At 37.2% G+C, this 16,384-nt stretch overlaps 1 protein-coding gene across 5 annotated transcripts in view; it reads left to right on the top strand.

Moving 5' to 3' along the window:
- bola1 (bolA family member 1) overlaps positions 1-16,384 on the top strand; it is a 75,564-nt gene that overhangs the window by 52,900 nt on the left and 6,280 nt on the right. For 3 of the 5 annotated variants that reach the window (XR_012391407.1, XR_012391411.1, XR_012391408.1), the window contains one exon: positions 546-604. The gene's annotated coding sequence lies outside the window, so the exon portion shown is untranslated. Of the gene's footprint in view, positions 1-545; positions 605-15,378; positions 16,363-16,384 lie in introns of those variants that run through there. The other 2 variants (XR_012391412.1, XR_012391410.1) reach the window with 2 other exon arrangements.

Raw genomic sequence — 16,384 nt, forward strand, 5'->3', positions numbered from 1 at the left:
AAAAGCTGTATAAATAAGCTGTCCATTGATGTATTGTTTGTATAGGACAATATTTGGCAGAGATACAGCTATTTAATAATCTGAGGGCTCAAAAATCTAAATAAACACTGCAGAAAATTGTCTTTACTGTTTATATGAAGTTATTAGCCATGCATATAAATCATTGAGCTTTTATATATTTATAGTGAAAAATGTGCAAAATGTCTTCATGGAACATGCTCTTTACTTAATATTCCAATGATTATTTTTACCCTCAAAAAATTTAACCAGATCATTTGGACCAATACAATGGATTTTTGGGTATTGCCACAAATAAACCCATGCAACACAAGATGAAGTTGTTGTCCAGGGACAAAAATTATGAGTCAATATATGAATACAAGTTGTTGCTACAATTGCTGAAAAATCATTTGAGTTTTGTAAGAAGCACATTTTAGTAGTTTTATTCACATTTTATTAGTACACTTTGACATTTAAAAAGGTTTTCTTCTCAATCAAAAGCATAGACATGATGCTATTTTCTATTGTGCGTTCATTTTTTTCAGATTTTACTCCTGAAATGAACGGAAGAATGAATATTAGCAGCCTGATCTCACAAGGAAAGGTAACTATATAACGTTTTATTAGTGGCTAACTCGTAATCATACCAGCTCAGTCGTACGAACATGTTTGATTTTAAAAAGGAGGCGTGGCACCCAAGCCCACCCCTAAACCCAGCCGTCATTGGGCAATGAGCAAATTGTCCTAAATTGCATGAATTCGATCATACGAATTAGCCACAAAATCAAAAATGTACGAACTGCCATGAGATTGTGTTGATATTAGAAGTAAATATGAACATGGACCAAAGAGAAAGTCGGTTTTAAAGGTTCAGTTCACCCAAAACTGGCATTTCTGTTATCATTTATTCAACTCTTCTTGTTCCAAGTATATGATTTTTTTTATTTTTTATTTTTTTGTTAAACACAAAAACACACACATATATGAAATAAAACATTTTCTAAACCAGTAGCCACTGACTTTCATGCTATTTGTGTTTCCTACTATGGGAACATTCATTTAAATATCTTTGTGTTTTATGTCAAAACTGAAAATCCTGTCATCATTTACTCACCTCTCACTTGTCACAAACCTGTTTAAGTTTCTTTATGTTTAACAAAAAAGAAGGTATTTAAAAAAAATTTTGTAATCGGCAACCATCGACTTATAATATTTGTTTCACTGTATTGAAGTCGATGGTTACCGGTTTCTAACATTCTTCACATTATCTTTTATCTTCAACCCAAAAATAACACTCATAAAGGTTTAGACCACTTGATGGAGAGTAAATATTCATTTTTTTGAGTGAACTATCCACTATAATACTATAATAAGGCTAATAGCCCTCAATAAAATGCAAAACTGATAACACACCTTTTAAACTAATTACTTACATATCAGATTATTCATTTCAAAAATTCTTCTTTTATTAAAACAGAATCAGAACTCCAATTAAAGGGGTAGATCACCCCAATCTGAAAATCCTGTCATCATTTACTCACCCTGCACTTGTCACAAACCTGTTTGAGTTTCACTTTTGAACAACAACAACAAAAAAAAGAGATTTTGAAAAATGTTGGCAACCAGTAACCATCAACTTTTGTTTGTTTTTCCTACTACTGCATTGAAGTCAATGGTTACCGGTTTCTAACATTGTTAAATATCTTGGTTTAGAACCACTTGATGGAGCATAAATAGTGAGTAAAATTTCATTTTTTGAGTGAACTATCCACTATAATAAAACTATCGTCAGCCCTCAACAAACACAAAACTAATAACACACCTTTTAAACTAATTACTTCTGTTGTTTTAACAGACTTCAGCACGTAACGTTAGGGTCACTGATTATCTGGAATTTCTTTCTTTGTTGGGTTACATCAGAATATTTGTTTAAACAAATTTTCCTTTTATCAAAACAGAAAATCACAACTCTATTTAAAGGGGTAGTTCACCCCAAACTGAAAATCCCCTCATCATTTACTCACACTGCACTTGTCACAAACCTGTTTGAGTTTCTTTCTTCTGAACGAAAAATATATTTTCTAATATGTTGGCAACTGGTAACCATTGAGTTATAATATTTGTTTTTCCTACTTCTGTATTGAAGTCATTGATTATCAGTTATAACATTCTTCAAAATATCTTCTTTTGTCTTCAACCCCAAAATAACACGAATAAAAGATTATAACCACTTGATGGAGAGTAAATTTTCATTGTTTGAGTGAACTATTCACTATAATAGTATTATTGTCAGCCCTTGACAAAATGTGAAACTAAAAACACATCTTTTATATTAATTGTTTTAACAGACTTCGGCACGTAACGTTAGGGTCAGTGATTACTGGGAATATTTTGTTGTTGGGTTACATATCAGAATATTTGTTTTAAAAAAATCTAATTTTATCAAAACAGAATCAAATCTCCAATTAAAGGGGTCGATCATCCAAAAACTGATAATCCAGTAATCATTTACTCACGCTTGACACAAACCTGTTAGAGGTTCCTTCTTCTGAACAAAAAAGAAGATATTTTGAAAAATGTTAGCAACAGGTAACCATCGACTTATAATATGTGTTTTACTGTATTGAAGTCAATACTTTCCGGTTTCTAACATTCTTCAAAATGTTTTCTTTTATCTTCATCCCAAAAACTACACTTAAACAGGTTTATAATCACCTGATGGAGCGTAAATAGTGAGTAAAATTTTATTTTGTGAGTGAACTATCTGCTATAATAAGTCTATCACCAGCCCTCAATGCAACAAAACTAAAAACACCTTTTAAACTAATTACTTCTGTGGTTTTCACAGACTTCAGCATGTAACGTTAGGGTCAATGATTATTGGGATTTTTTGTTGTTGTTTTGGTTGGGTTCCATATCAGAATATTTATTTTAAAAATTCTCCTTTTATTAAAACTCAATTTAAAAGGGTAGATCACCCCAAATTGAAAATCCCCTCACATCTTACTCACAAACCTGTTTGAGTTTCTTTCTTCTGAACGAAAAATATATTTTCTAATATGTTGGCAACTGGTAACCATTGAGTTATAATATTTGTTTTTCCTACTTCTGTATTGAAGTCATTGATTATCAGTTATAACATTCTTCAAAATATCTTCTTTTGTCTTCAACCCCAAAATAACACAAATAAAAGATTATAACCACTTGATGGAGAGTAAATTTTCATTGTTTGAGTGAACTACTCACTATAATAGTATTATTGTCAGCCCTTGACAAAATGTGAAACTAAAAACACATCTTTTATATTAATTGTTTTAACAGACTTCGGCACGTAACGTTAGGGTCAGTGATTACTGGGAATATTTTGTTGTTGGGTTACATATCAGAATATTTGTTTTAAAAAAATCAAATTTTATCAAAACAGAATCAAATCTCCAATTAAAGGGGTCGATCATCCAAAACTGACAATCCAGTAATCATTTACTCACGCTTGACACAAACCTGTTAGAGGTTCCTTCTTCTGAACAAAAAAGAAGATATTTTGAAAAATGTTTGCAACAGGTAACCATCGACTTATAATATGTGTTTTACTGTATTGAAGTCAATAGTTTCCGGTTTCTAACATTCTTCAAAATGTTTTCTTTTATCTTCATCCCAAAAATTACACTTAAACAGGTTTAGAATCACCTGATGGAGCGTAAATAGTGAGTAAAATTTTATTTTTTATTTTATCTGCTATAATAAGTCTATCATCAGCCCTCAATGCAACAAAACTAAAAACGCACCTTTTAAACTAATTACTTCTGTTGTCTTAAAAGACTTCAGCATGTAACGTTAGGGTCAATGATTATTGGGATTTTTTGTTGTTGTTTTGGTTGGGTTCCATATCAGAATATTTATTTTAAAAATTCTCCTTTTATTAAAACTCAATTTAAAGGGGTAGTCCACCCCAAATTGAAAATCCCCTCACATCTTACTTACAAACCTGTTTGAGTTTCTTTCTTCTAAACAAAAAAGAAGATGTTTTTAAAAATGTTGACAACCGTTAACCATCGACTTATAATATTTGTATTATCCACCATAGTAATGATATTGTCAGCCCTCAACGAAACACAAAACTAAAAACGCACCTTTTAAACTAATTACTTCTGTTGTTTTAACAGACTTCAGCATGTAACGTTAGGGTCACTGATTATTGGGAAATCATGCGTTTAGAAGCCAAAACAGAAGAAAAAGGTTATTGTCCAGAGTTAAATATATGCATCTTTGAGTTGAGTGAAACCTCATAAAGCCTCAGAGCGAAAGAGCCAGATTTTGGAGATGTTTCGAATAAAAGTAGCTCAGAAAAAGCTCACACACACGCTGGCACCTATTGCTCTAGGGCTGTTCCTTACCCTCCCCCGGCCCTGAAACTCGATCTGTCGGCATGCAGCTCCGAATTCTTCATTCACCCTGACATTTGACCTCTGGCCTTTTTGGCAGCGCACAGAAGAGAAGATGAAGTGTCCAAGGCTCTTTTTCTCCAACACAAAAAATCTCCTGTTCTTGCAAGCCTCCCACACACTCACACATACACACACACACACACACACACACACATAGAGAAGCACTTTCAGGATGACTTCTACCGATGTCTACCCCTTGTTCCTGTGATCCACGGAGCACAATTACGTATACTATCTGGCTAATAGTCTGTGACATCAAGGGAGAGCTTTAAAAAAAAAAGAAGTGTGATTCCTGTTTCGACTGCCCACAGACTGGTGCAACTTAAAAGCTTCACACAATGCTTTCTGGAGCGTCTGACCATTATGAGTGGCATATTACGGAGCTCCTCTGTCATTTTGCTCTTTGATTGCTCCATTACAATGTAATCAGTGTTTGAGCCTAAGTGAAAAGGCTTCTTGTACTTCATCTGAGTAATTCTTGCCTGGCGAGTGTGTGTGTGTGTGTGTGTGCGCAGCTTTAGCTCCATTCATGTGCACGACAACAAACTGACTGTTGAGTGAGTGTCGTGCCACTTGATATACTGCCTCACTTTGTCAAGCGCTTATCTCGCTTTGTTACTTTTTCCTTTTTACTTGAAATTTGCCCGGTCGATACCTAACTGGCAAACACGGAGGGGAAAACAGGACAATGTCAAATGGGATTTCTTTAGTAGTTGTTTGTAATGGTGTTGAGATTGGAGATGGAGACATTTGGTTTTCTGCTCGCAATTTGAGTGGATTAAAGGGGTAGTTCACACAAAAATGACAATTTACTCACTATTTAGTCACCTTCATGTGGTTCCAAACCTTCATTCTTTATTTAGTTGAACATTAAAGACAATAACTTAAAGAAAGCTGCAAATCTGTAACCATTGACTTCCATAGAAAGAAAAACAAAGCCTATGGAGGTAGAGGTCTTCAAAATACTTAATCAGTTTTGTTCAACAATTAAAGAAACTAACAGAGGTTTGATACAAGAAACGGGTGAAGAAATGGTGAAAGAATTTGCAGTTTTAAAACTCAAATTCTATTTTGATAAAAAGAGAATTTGTTTAAATAAAAATTCTGATATGTAACCCCAAAAAAAAAATAATCCTGATAATCACTGACCCTGAAGTTACATGCCAAAGTCAAAACAACAGAATGAATTAGTTTAAAAGGTGTGTTGTTAGTTTTGCATTGCATTGAGGGATGGCTATATCATTATCATAGTGGATAGTTCACTCAAAAAATGTATATTTATTCACTATTTACTCTCCATCAGGTGATTGCAGGTCTTTATAGTGTTAATTTTGGATGAAGATAAAAGTAGATATTTTTTAGAATGTCAGAAACTGGTAACCATTGACTTCAATATAGTAAAACAAATATTATAAGTTGATGGTTACCGGTTGCAAACATTTTTCGAAATTTCTTTTTTGTTCAGAAGAAAGAAACTCAAACAGGTTTGTGACAAGCATGATTGAAAGATGAGGGGATTTTCAGTTTGGGGGGAACTACCCCTTTAAATGAAGTTCTGATTCTATTTTAATAAAAAAAGAAATAGTTTAAACAAATATTCTGATATGTAATATATATATATATATATATATATATATATATATATATATATATATATATATATATATATATATATATATATATATATATATATATATTCCCGATAATCAGTGACCCTAATGTTACGTGCTAAAGTCTGTTAAAACAACAGAAGTAATTAGTTTAAAAGGTGTGTTTTTAGTTTTGTGTTTCATTAAGGGCTGACAATATCGTTATTTTAGTGGATAGTTCACTCAAAAAAATTAATATTTACTCAGTATTACCTCTCCATCAGGTGGCTGCAAATGTTGATGAGTGTTTTTTTTTTGGGTTGAAGATAAAAGTAGATGTTTTGAAAAATGCTAGAAACTGGTAACCAATGACTTCAATATAGTAAATAAATATTATAGGTCGATGGTTACCGGTTGCAAATATTTTCTTTTTTGTTCAACAGAAGAAAGAAACTCAAACAGGTTTGTGACAAGTGCAGGGGATTTTCAGTTTGGTGTGTGATCTACCCCTTTAAATGGAGTTCTTATTCTGTTTTAATAAAAGGGTCATTTTTCTCATATGTAACCCAACAGCATTTTTTTTCTTCCCAATAATCAGTGACCCTAACGTTACGTGCCAAAGTCTGTTAAAAAAGCAGAAGTAATTAGTTTGAAAGATGTATTTAGTTTTGTGTTTCATTGAGGGATGGCAATAGTATTATTATAGTAGATAGTTCACTCACAAAAATAATATTTTACTCACTATTTATGCTCCATTAATTGTTTCCAAACCTGTATGAGTGTCGTTTTTGAGTTAAAGATAAAAGAAAACATTTTAAAGAATGTTAGAAACCGGTAAGCACTTACTTCAATGCAGTAGCAGGAAAAAGTATTATAAGTCGATTGTTGCTTACATTTTTCAAAATATCTTCTTTTTTGTTCAACAGAAGAAAGTAACTCAAACAGGTTTTTGACAAGTGAACAGTAAGAAATGATGAGGGAATTTTCAGTTTTGGGTGAACTACCCCTTTAAATGGAGTTAAGATAAAAGGAGAATTTGTTTAAACAAATATTCTGATATGTAACACAACAAAAGCAAACAATTTCTAGATTAATTATCTGTCTTTCATTCAGTAAATGTGGCAACTCTTTTAGAGGGTTAATTTTTACCCTTCCACTTTAGAACATCAAACGGAGGCAAACAAAATCAATCTTGTTACTCGGCCTGGTTTTTGTTTGTTAGAAAGCTTAGTCTTAGCCTTTTTCTTAAAGAGTAAACACTTTCAGTCTTCTTCACTAGTCTCTGTATTGTGACCTCTGTAAATGATCATCATCCAGCATGTGCTCTGCGTCTCAAGGGTGACAGAAAGACAGTTCACAAGTTGAACCGTTTCACAAGAAAGTGTTTATGAACTAAATATTCATATATAAATATTCACAGTATATTTGATTTAAGTCAGTAATAAGGTTTGCTTATCATACCACTTTTGTATGTTATTTCACTTTAATTGATGCTTATTTTTGTGCTATATTTTTAAGTCACCAGTGAACTGTCTGCTAAATTACTAGAGGATGACATTGACATCCGGGTGCTCCGGTTTCCCCCACAGTCCAAAGACATGCACTGAATTGCTGAATTAAATAAACTAAACTAGCCGTAGTGTATGTATGAATGTTTCCCAGTGCTGGGTTGCGGCTAGAAGCACATCCACTGTGTAAAACATATGCTGCATAAGTTATTGGTTCATTACGCTGTGGCAACCCTTGATGAATAAAAGGACTAAGCTAAAGGAAAATGAATGAATGAAATTGGCCTTAGTGTGTGAATGAGTGTGTATGAATGTTTTCCAGTACTGGGTTGCAGCTGGAAGGGCATCCACTGTGTAAAACCTATGCTGGATAAGTTGGTGGTTCATTCAGCTGTGGTGACCCCTGCTGAATAAGCCGAAGGAAAATTAATGAATGAAATTGGCCTTAGTGTATAAGTGTGTGTGAATGAGTGTGTATGGGTGTTTTCCACAACTGGGTTGCCTCTGGAAGGGCGTCAGCTGTGTAAAACATATGCTGGATAAGTTGGTGGTTCATTCTGCTGTGGTGACCCCTGATGAATAAAGGGACTAAGCCAAAGGAAAATTAATTAATTAAATAGGCCTTAGTAAATGATTGTGTATGGGGTTTTTCCAGTTCTGGGTTGCAGCTGGAAGGGCACCCGCTGTGTAAAACATATGCTGGATAAGTTGGTGGTTCATTCCGCTGTGGCGACCCCTGATGAATAAAGGGACCAAGCCGAAGGAAGTAAATGAATAAAATTTGTCTTAGTGTATGAGTGTTTGTGTGTGTGTGAATGAGTGTGTATTGGTGTTTTCCAGTGCTGTGTTGCAGCTGGAAGGGCATACGCTACGTTAAACATAAGGCGAAATAGTTGGTGGTTCATTCTGCTGTGGCAACTTATGATGAATAAAGGGACTAAGCCGAAGAAAATAAATGAATAAAATTTGCCTTAGTGTATAAGTGTGTGTGAATGAGTGTGTATGGGTATTTTCCAGTTCTGGGTTGCAGCTGGAAGGGCACCCGCTGTGTAAAACATATGCTGGATAAGTTGGTAGTTCATTGCGCTGTGGCGACCCCAAATTAATAAAGGAACCAAGCCGAAGGAAAATGAATGAATGAAATTGGCCTTAGTGTATGAGTGTGTATGGGTGTTTTCCAGTGCTGCGTTGCAGCTGGAAGAGCATATGCTGCGTAAAATATATGCGTGAATAGTTGCCAATTTATTCCACTTTGGCGACCTCTGAAATAGAGACTAAGCCGAAGGAAAATGAATGAATGAAAATACGATTGCGTTTATGAAACAACATTTTTGATTCTCAAGAATCAGTAATCATACAAAATTTGATTATATCTTAATTCATTAAAAACTTGGTGTTGAATGGGTAAATCCTAGTGGTTTGGAAGAAGTAAACGCATAAAAATATGTGTAAAAAGTATAAAAATTTCAAATAAAAATGATAAAGCTTAGAGGTTAATAATTATGTTGAATGTGGTGATCAAATAGAGTTTTAAAGAAATAGTTTTTTAAATGAATCTACCTCTAACTACCTTTCTGTTTCAATAAATTATGTTTCAGTGAATGCTTTGAATCCTTATTTTTTCACAATTTGTGCATTAACAGTTATTTTCATTGTTGACTTAAATAGTTTAACGTTAAGTAATAACCCCCAGAATAATTTGTCGTGAAGCATTTCATCATCTCTGACTGTTCTTAACCCTGCTGTGAGTCATTGCCCTGTGTGATGTTTTTCTCAGCCCCTCTAGATAGTGTAATGTTGTTGTAGACTGACATCGACTCTTCCAAAACTTAGTGAGCTGCCTTGCTGTCTGTCCACTGGCTATATTCCTTCTAAAAGCAGCATCCTAACTCACTGAATTAAAACCTCATTGATTGAAGTGGAACTTTAGTGACTGAATCTGAAGTGAGACAAACAAATTAGATGTCAATACCTTGTTGTTGTGCTCCAAAAGGCACAAATATGAGGTACGTAATTTTTGTTTTCATAAAGTTTTAGTTGTTTGGAACAGGTCTTAAAGTTTCTTGCATCATTTTCTCATCCTTCACTTGTTCCAAACCTTTTTTAGTTGTTTTCTGAGAGGACAGCTCTGTTACAAAGCACTATAGTGAGCTCCCTATGTAGGCAACATTGAAGGGTATTTAAAGGTATAGTTAACCCAAAAATGAAAACGACCCTGTCATTTACTCTACCTCATGTGGTTTTAAACCCTTATTAAGCTTATTTCTTCTGTTAAGCACAAAAGAAGATATTTAGAAAAATGCTGGTAGCCGGAGTCCTGACATTTTATTCTACGCATCCAATTATCCTACCAACACTGCATTTGAATAGCTATGAGGTTAGAGTTAGGTATTAGGTAGGGCGATATTACATCTTCATATCACCTTACTCCACATTAAAATTTACACTGGTACAGTAGCAAAATATGATGGGTAGCATATTGACATGAAACTACCTACTTTTTGAATGGGAGGTAGGACAATTTCACAAGGTACAGTAGGACAAATCGCCAAAACACCAGCACTCATTTACATCAATGTTAATTTTTCCTATCAGCATTCTTCAAAATATCTTCGTTTGTGTTTAACAGAAGAAGTAAGCTCCATAAAGGTTTAAAACCGTATGAGGTCGAGTAAATGTTGAGCTAATTTTTACTTGGGTTAACTATTTCTTTAAATGACATTACCTTGCAATGCTGCCTACATAGGGAACTCACTAGTGCTTTGTAACGGAGCCATCCTCCTAGCATTGCATCCTCCACTACCAGTAGAGCCTGCCAACATGATTCACCCATAATGGGGCATTTTACAGTATCACATCTTTAACCTCTTTCATGGACCACCTGCTCTGCAAATGGCCGTGGATCGCTGCGGACCCAAACAAGTTGTTGACTATTCAGACTGGGGCCCAAACCACAGAGACTTGGCTTGACACCCAGCCCTCGGGGGCTTTGAGTTCCATCCCATACGAGTCCAGATCTCATACTAATGGGGCAGTTTGTGGAGTGGAAAAGCTTTGATGCTGGCCTTTTTAACAACGTGTCCTTTCCATGATTGGGGTGAGAATTGGCCAGCAGGGTTCCAGGAGGAAAATGTAAACCACGGATTAGCTGGACTAATGACCCTTTGCCTGTCGTTGATGTTAATTAGCGTTAATTGGGGCCCCTGCAAGCTTTCAGAGGGTTTCGGGGGCCAACCTGCGCATGGTGGAGTTTTAAAAGCCGCCCCTTTCGCTTATAACACCAGGGCAGGAGCACTTGTGCGCTGACGGCGTCTCTCTGTTTGTTCTTCACTCATTGTCAGAGCCCATTTGTTTTCGCCACAATGATTCCCATTCATTTGGCTTGATCTTCACAGTTATTCAAGAGGTCAGCTTTTTTTTTTTTTTTTTTTTTTTTTTTGATGGTTGTGGTGGTGGTCATGGGCTTTCATGCCCCTCACTCCAGATCCAAATCTGATCTAAGATGCCTCTTTTTGGGAGGGAAGCATTTAAATTTGCATTCTCAATCCTCAACGGATTAGGCTGTACCAAAACCGTTGTTTGGGGTTTGGCTGCTATGCCTCTCGCACCAGGACAGGGTTGCCGAGTGTGAAATGGGGCCCCAATTTGGTGGATTTTTTTGGGGAGGGGGCCAGCTAACACCTGGTATCACTTTATTTACCCTTGTCCGTCTCAGGTCTTGAAAGCTCAGGAACAGCGGGTCCATCGGGGCGGCCCCCGTGGACGTCAGGACTGCCTTTGAAGGAGGGAAATGATGCCCCACATTGGAGCCTCGGCGATGACTTTACCAGTACCGTGACCCTTGTGACCTCATATCCCCCTCCCCACAGCTGCTGGCCCCCATTGGCCTCCACTGGACTGCAGTGGTGGAGTGAACAGAGAGCTCTGGATGGGGGAAGAACGGCGAAAGGTCAACCGGTGGTCAGAAGGTTTTTATTGGGATTGGGAGGCAGAGGGAGAGAGAATGTGTTAAAGACCACCGTCTGAGATTTTAACTGCGGGGAATTTGGCCTCCCTTCTACGCGTAATCCAGGCTGCTTGGACACTGTGTCTGATGCAGGCATAGATTTAGGAAGATTCTGGACTTGAGATGCATTTCAGTCGTACTGATAATCAGTACAAATGTTCCCTGGGAATCAAACCTATGACCTTGGCATTGTACCACATTTTACATTCTGAACTACAGTAAATGTGCACAAACTCTATGCATTTGGCAGACACTTTATGGAAAAATTACTCACACACGGCATTCAGGCTGTACATTTGATGCATTCCCATTCATTCTCTTGGAACCCAACCAATGACTCTGCTAGTCCATGTTTTACAGTATTAGCATAAAGGTTTAATGTATTTCTTGGAAACTTAAGCTATGGTTTTGGCATTACTTGTATCATGTTTTACATGGTCAGATAATGTGCATTCAATCTTACACTGCATACAAGGTATGCCTATGCATTTACTAGAAACAACCCTAGGAAAATGACATTTGGATTACTAATTACCATGTTTTACCATGTTGTTGAATTCCAGCCCTTTTACATTACTGCACTTGGCAAACATGGATATCATTTATTAATTTTCTTGTCGGCTTAGTCCTTTTATTAATCTGGGGTCGCCACAGCGGAATGAACCGCCAACTTATCCAGCAAGTTTTTACGCAGCGAATGCCCTTCCAGCTGCAACCCATGTCTGGGAAACATCCACACACACATTCACACACACACACTCATACACTCAGACAATTTAGCCTACCCAATTTACCTGTACCGCATGTCTTTGGACTGTGGGGAAAACCGGAGAACCCGGAGGAAATCCACACGAAGGCAGGGAGAACATGCAAACTCCACACAGAAACGCCAACTGAGCCGAGGTTCGAACCAGCGACCTTCTTGCTGTGAGGCGACAGCACTATCTACTGTGCCACTGCCTCGACCAAACATGGATATCTTTTATTGCATTTAAGGAACATATCTGACGCATTCCAGTGATGCAGTGGTGCAGTAGGCAGTGCTGTCACCACAGCAAGAGGGTCACTGGTTCGAACCTCGGCTGGGTCATTTGCCGTTTCTGTGTGGAGTTTGCATGCTCTCCCTGCATTCGCGTGGGTTTCCTCCGGGTGATCCGGTTTCCCATACAGTCCAAAGACATGCGGTACAGGTGAATTGAGTAGATAGTGTACGTGTGTGAATGAGTGTGTATGTATGTTTACCAGAGATGGGTTGCAACTGGAAGAGCATCCGCTGCATAAAAACATATGCTGGATAAGTTGGTGGTTCATTCCACTGTGGTGACCCCAGATTAATGTAGGGACTAAACCGAAAAACAAAATGAATGAATGCATTCAAGGTAATCGGAACCAGCCCCATGATTTTAAAACTGTTAGTGCCATGTGCATTTACAGTACGTGTATGCATCTAGCCTTAACTGAACCTTTGATGTTTGGCATTGCTACTATCCAACAACTTTGAGCTACCAGATTGCTAAATGTATTGCATCAACTCTTCTCTATACTGAAGATAAACCACACTGCTTACCAGGGGACGGATTTAGTCATTTGGGGTCCCTAAGCAATTCCGGCCATGGGGCCTGAAAGTTCTAAAATGCACCTTTTGTACTTTGATTTATTTTTCATTGATTTATTTTGCTGTTCTTATTCTTACATCACTCGATCTCCTTTCCTACATTTTGTCTTAATGCAAAATAATAACAACAACATGTAAAGCATCTTGTAAAACTTTTTAAATGATTTGTTTTCTTAAAATGGATTCACAACTAAAAACGATATATAAACTATTGAGTTTTTGAAACTAAATCTTTACCTATTTTGACTGCTAGACTGCTCCATTATTGATGCGCATTTGCGATGTAATAAACATTAAACTTATTTTTTAGACCCTCATCATACAAAATACGATAGAAAATTATGTTTTATATATAATTTATAGGTATAATTTATACTTCTAGGTGTTAATTTGGGGGTTCTCAGATTTCCTTGGGCGATATGCGGTCACTCACCTTGCATATTGGTTAAATCCTCCCCTGTAGCTTTCATAGTGACTATTGCTCAATTACAAGAACGCATAGAACAGACTTGTGTTCTTGTAGAGAGCAGTCTAGCTAAGTTACCTCAGATGAACGAACTCGGGACACCGCAAGAACAGAGAACGTGTACAGTGAAAAATGAGATGCTGCTTTCTTACCTATATACTTATATATATATATATATATATATATATATATATATATATATATATATATATATATATATATATATATATATATATAWTTTTTTTTTTTTTTTTTTTTTTTTTTTTGTAAATAGCGATAAAACCGAAGCCCTTCTCATCGGCACTAAAAGTGTTTTTGATAAAGCTGATAATTTCACAATAGACATTGATAATAGCACATTTCTTCCCTCTGTGCAGGTAAATAGTTTGGGTGTCATCTTGGATAGCACACTCTCATTTGACGGTCACATCAATAATATTACACGTACAACATATTTCCACCTGTGTAATATCACTCGTCTCCGCCCTTCTCTCACAACCAATAACACAGCAATTCTTATCCACGCATTAGTTACTTCACGTCTTGACTACTGTAATGCACTACTTACTGGGCTTCCTTCTCTGTAAACTCCACCTGGTTCAGAACCATGAAGCTCATGTCATCTCTAGGACTCCATCTCATGAGCCTGTTACACCACTCCTTTATCAGCTTCACTGGCTTCCGGTAAAGTTTCGTATTGATTTTAAAATATTACTTCTAACTTTCAAGGCACTTCATAATCTTGCTCCTCAATATCTCACCCAACTTCTCCATATTTACACCCCTTCTCCCACTCTCAGATTAGCCAACTCCTTCTCCCTGGTACCACCTCGCACTCGATTTAGCACAATGGGAGACAGATCATTTAGTTCTATGGCTCCTCAGCTATGGAACTCGCTTCCCCTGGATCTAAGGAGCAGTGATAGTCTTGACATATTTCAATCTCGTCTAAAGACCCATCTTTTTAAGCAGGCTTTCCTTTAACATTTTTTATCATGTTATTTTATATTCGCAATGTGTGTTTATACTTGTGTGCAGGCCCGGATTGGCTAATCAGGAGGACCGGGAGAATTCCCGGTGGGCCGGTCTGTTTTTTGGCCGCGAGGGCCGGTTTCCCTAGCTCCAGAATCTGTTGCTCTCAGCAGTCACATTTTTAAAATTTTTAAAACACTTTAACATTTTTAAAACACAGCCTTTTTATTCATTATTTTACCGCAGCTCTGCTCTTTTTATTCATTTTCTCGCAGCTTCGTGAGCAAGATGCAGCCTGTAGGTTAATGAGCCAGATGAGTCACAATTCTCTGTAAGATTGTGGTCCAGTGGTTAGCACGTTAGGTTACGACGTCGCTCACCCGAGTTCGATCCTCATCAAAGGAATTTATTTTTTTCATATTTATTGTTAAGACATATAATACTGTTAGGGTTGTTGAACATTTGAAGTTCTAAAGCAGCTGTTTTCTCAAAAAATAAAAAAACTTGTTAAGGTCATTTCCAAATCAGTTTCTAATGACACTATTTTAATATAGTCAGTCGTGAACTGAGGTGGGCCGGTCTGAGGCTTGAAACTCCAGGGCTGAAAAGGAGTCCCACTCCGGCCCTGCTTGTGTGGTCAATGCTTGTTTGGTAATGTTTTATTATTTGTTTTAGCATGGCTGTTAATGCTTATTGTATGGCGACCTTGGGTGTCTAGAAAGGCGCCATTTACAAATAAAATGACTAAATGCTGCGCTTCCCACCTTCTTTATGCAGCCGCAATGACTTCTGGGACTTCTCAAGCGAGTTTTGCGATCAAGTCTGCATAGATGCGTCCTTGATATCAAGACTACAACCGGGAACGTTCACGCATCCTCCGTTCTTGCGGTCTTGAGTTTTGGAACTAAAACTGGGCAGTTGATGACGTTACATGGGAACATGAGGACACAAGAATGCTGAAGAACGCATATTGAGAAACAGCCAGTGTGTTTTTGTCACTTTTTAAAGTCTTACAGGATTGTCCCTTTGGATGCATTCAAATGCTCGAAACATTGAACTGGCAAATCATCGACCAAAAATGTGAATATTACAAGGTGAAATGTCTCATCCGCTGTCCTTTGAGACTTTGACTATAATAAGCTTAACCAACTAGAGTTGAACTTTTAATCTGCCCAAAGATCAACAGTGTAATTTTTCAGGATTCCGCAAGTTCCCACTTATTTCCTGTTTTTGGCCTCTTTATCTATTGCTGGACATGAAAATGACAGGAACAAAAACGTCGGGCTGAAGATGTATTGATGCTACGTGTCAACGCTGTTCCACCCAGAGCAGATCGCAACCCTCGATGGGTGGGTAATGTGTGCTTTCCAGGCGGCCGCAGTGTCGGAGAAAAACAGCGAGAAAACACAAGGTTATCTGCAGACGTGACCCTCTATGTCACGCTCTCTCCGCTAGAGCTGCAGCACAGAGTCACAAGGACTTTCCCTCCAGCGGGCCTGCTTGAGTAATTTATTGCTCCATCGCATGACTGAAGTCCGGGGGTAAAAATGGCCATAAACATCACATTATGGCAGAGAGGCTGGTGGGGGTGTTTAGCAAATCTGTTACAGCCCAGTATTCTGCCTTGTTAAGCTCATTGGTCACAGTCTTCCAGCCTGATAATTCATGATCAAATATGCTGTTTTTGGATAGGAGCGCAAAGTTTTGTATTTCAGAGAGTGGTCAAGTTCATTTCTCTGTATAAAAGTGTAATTAATGATGAAAACTGATGTTGTGCTTTATT

Source organism: Danio rerio, chromosome 16, assembly GCF_049306965.1.
Source record: "Danio rerio strain Tuebingen ecotype United States chromosome 16, GRCz12tu, whole genome shotgun sequence".
Lineage (NCBI taxonomy): Eukaryota > Metazoa > Chordata > Actinopteri > Cypriniformes > Danionidae > Danio > Danio rerio.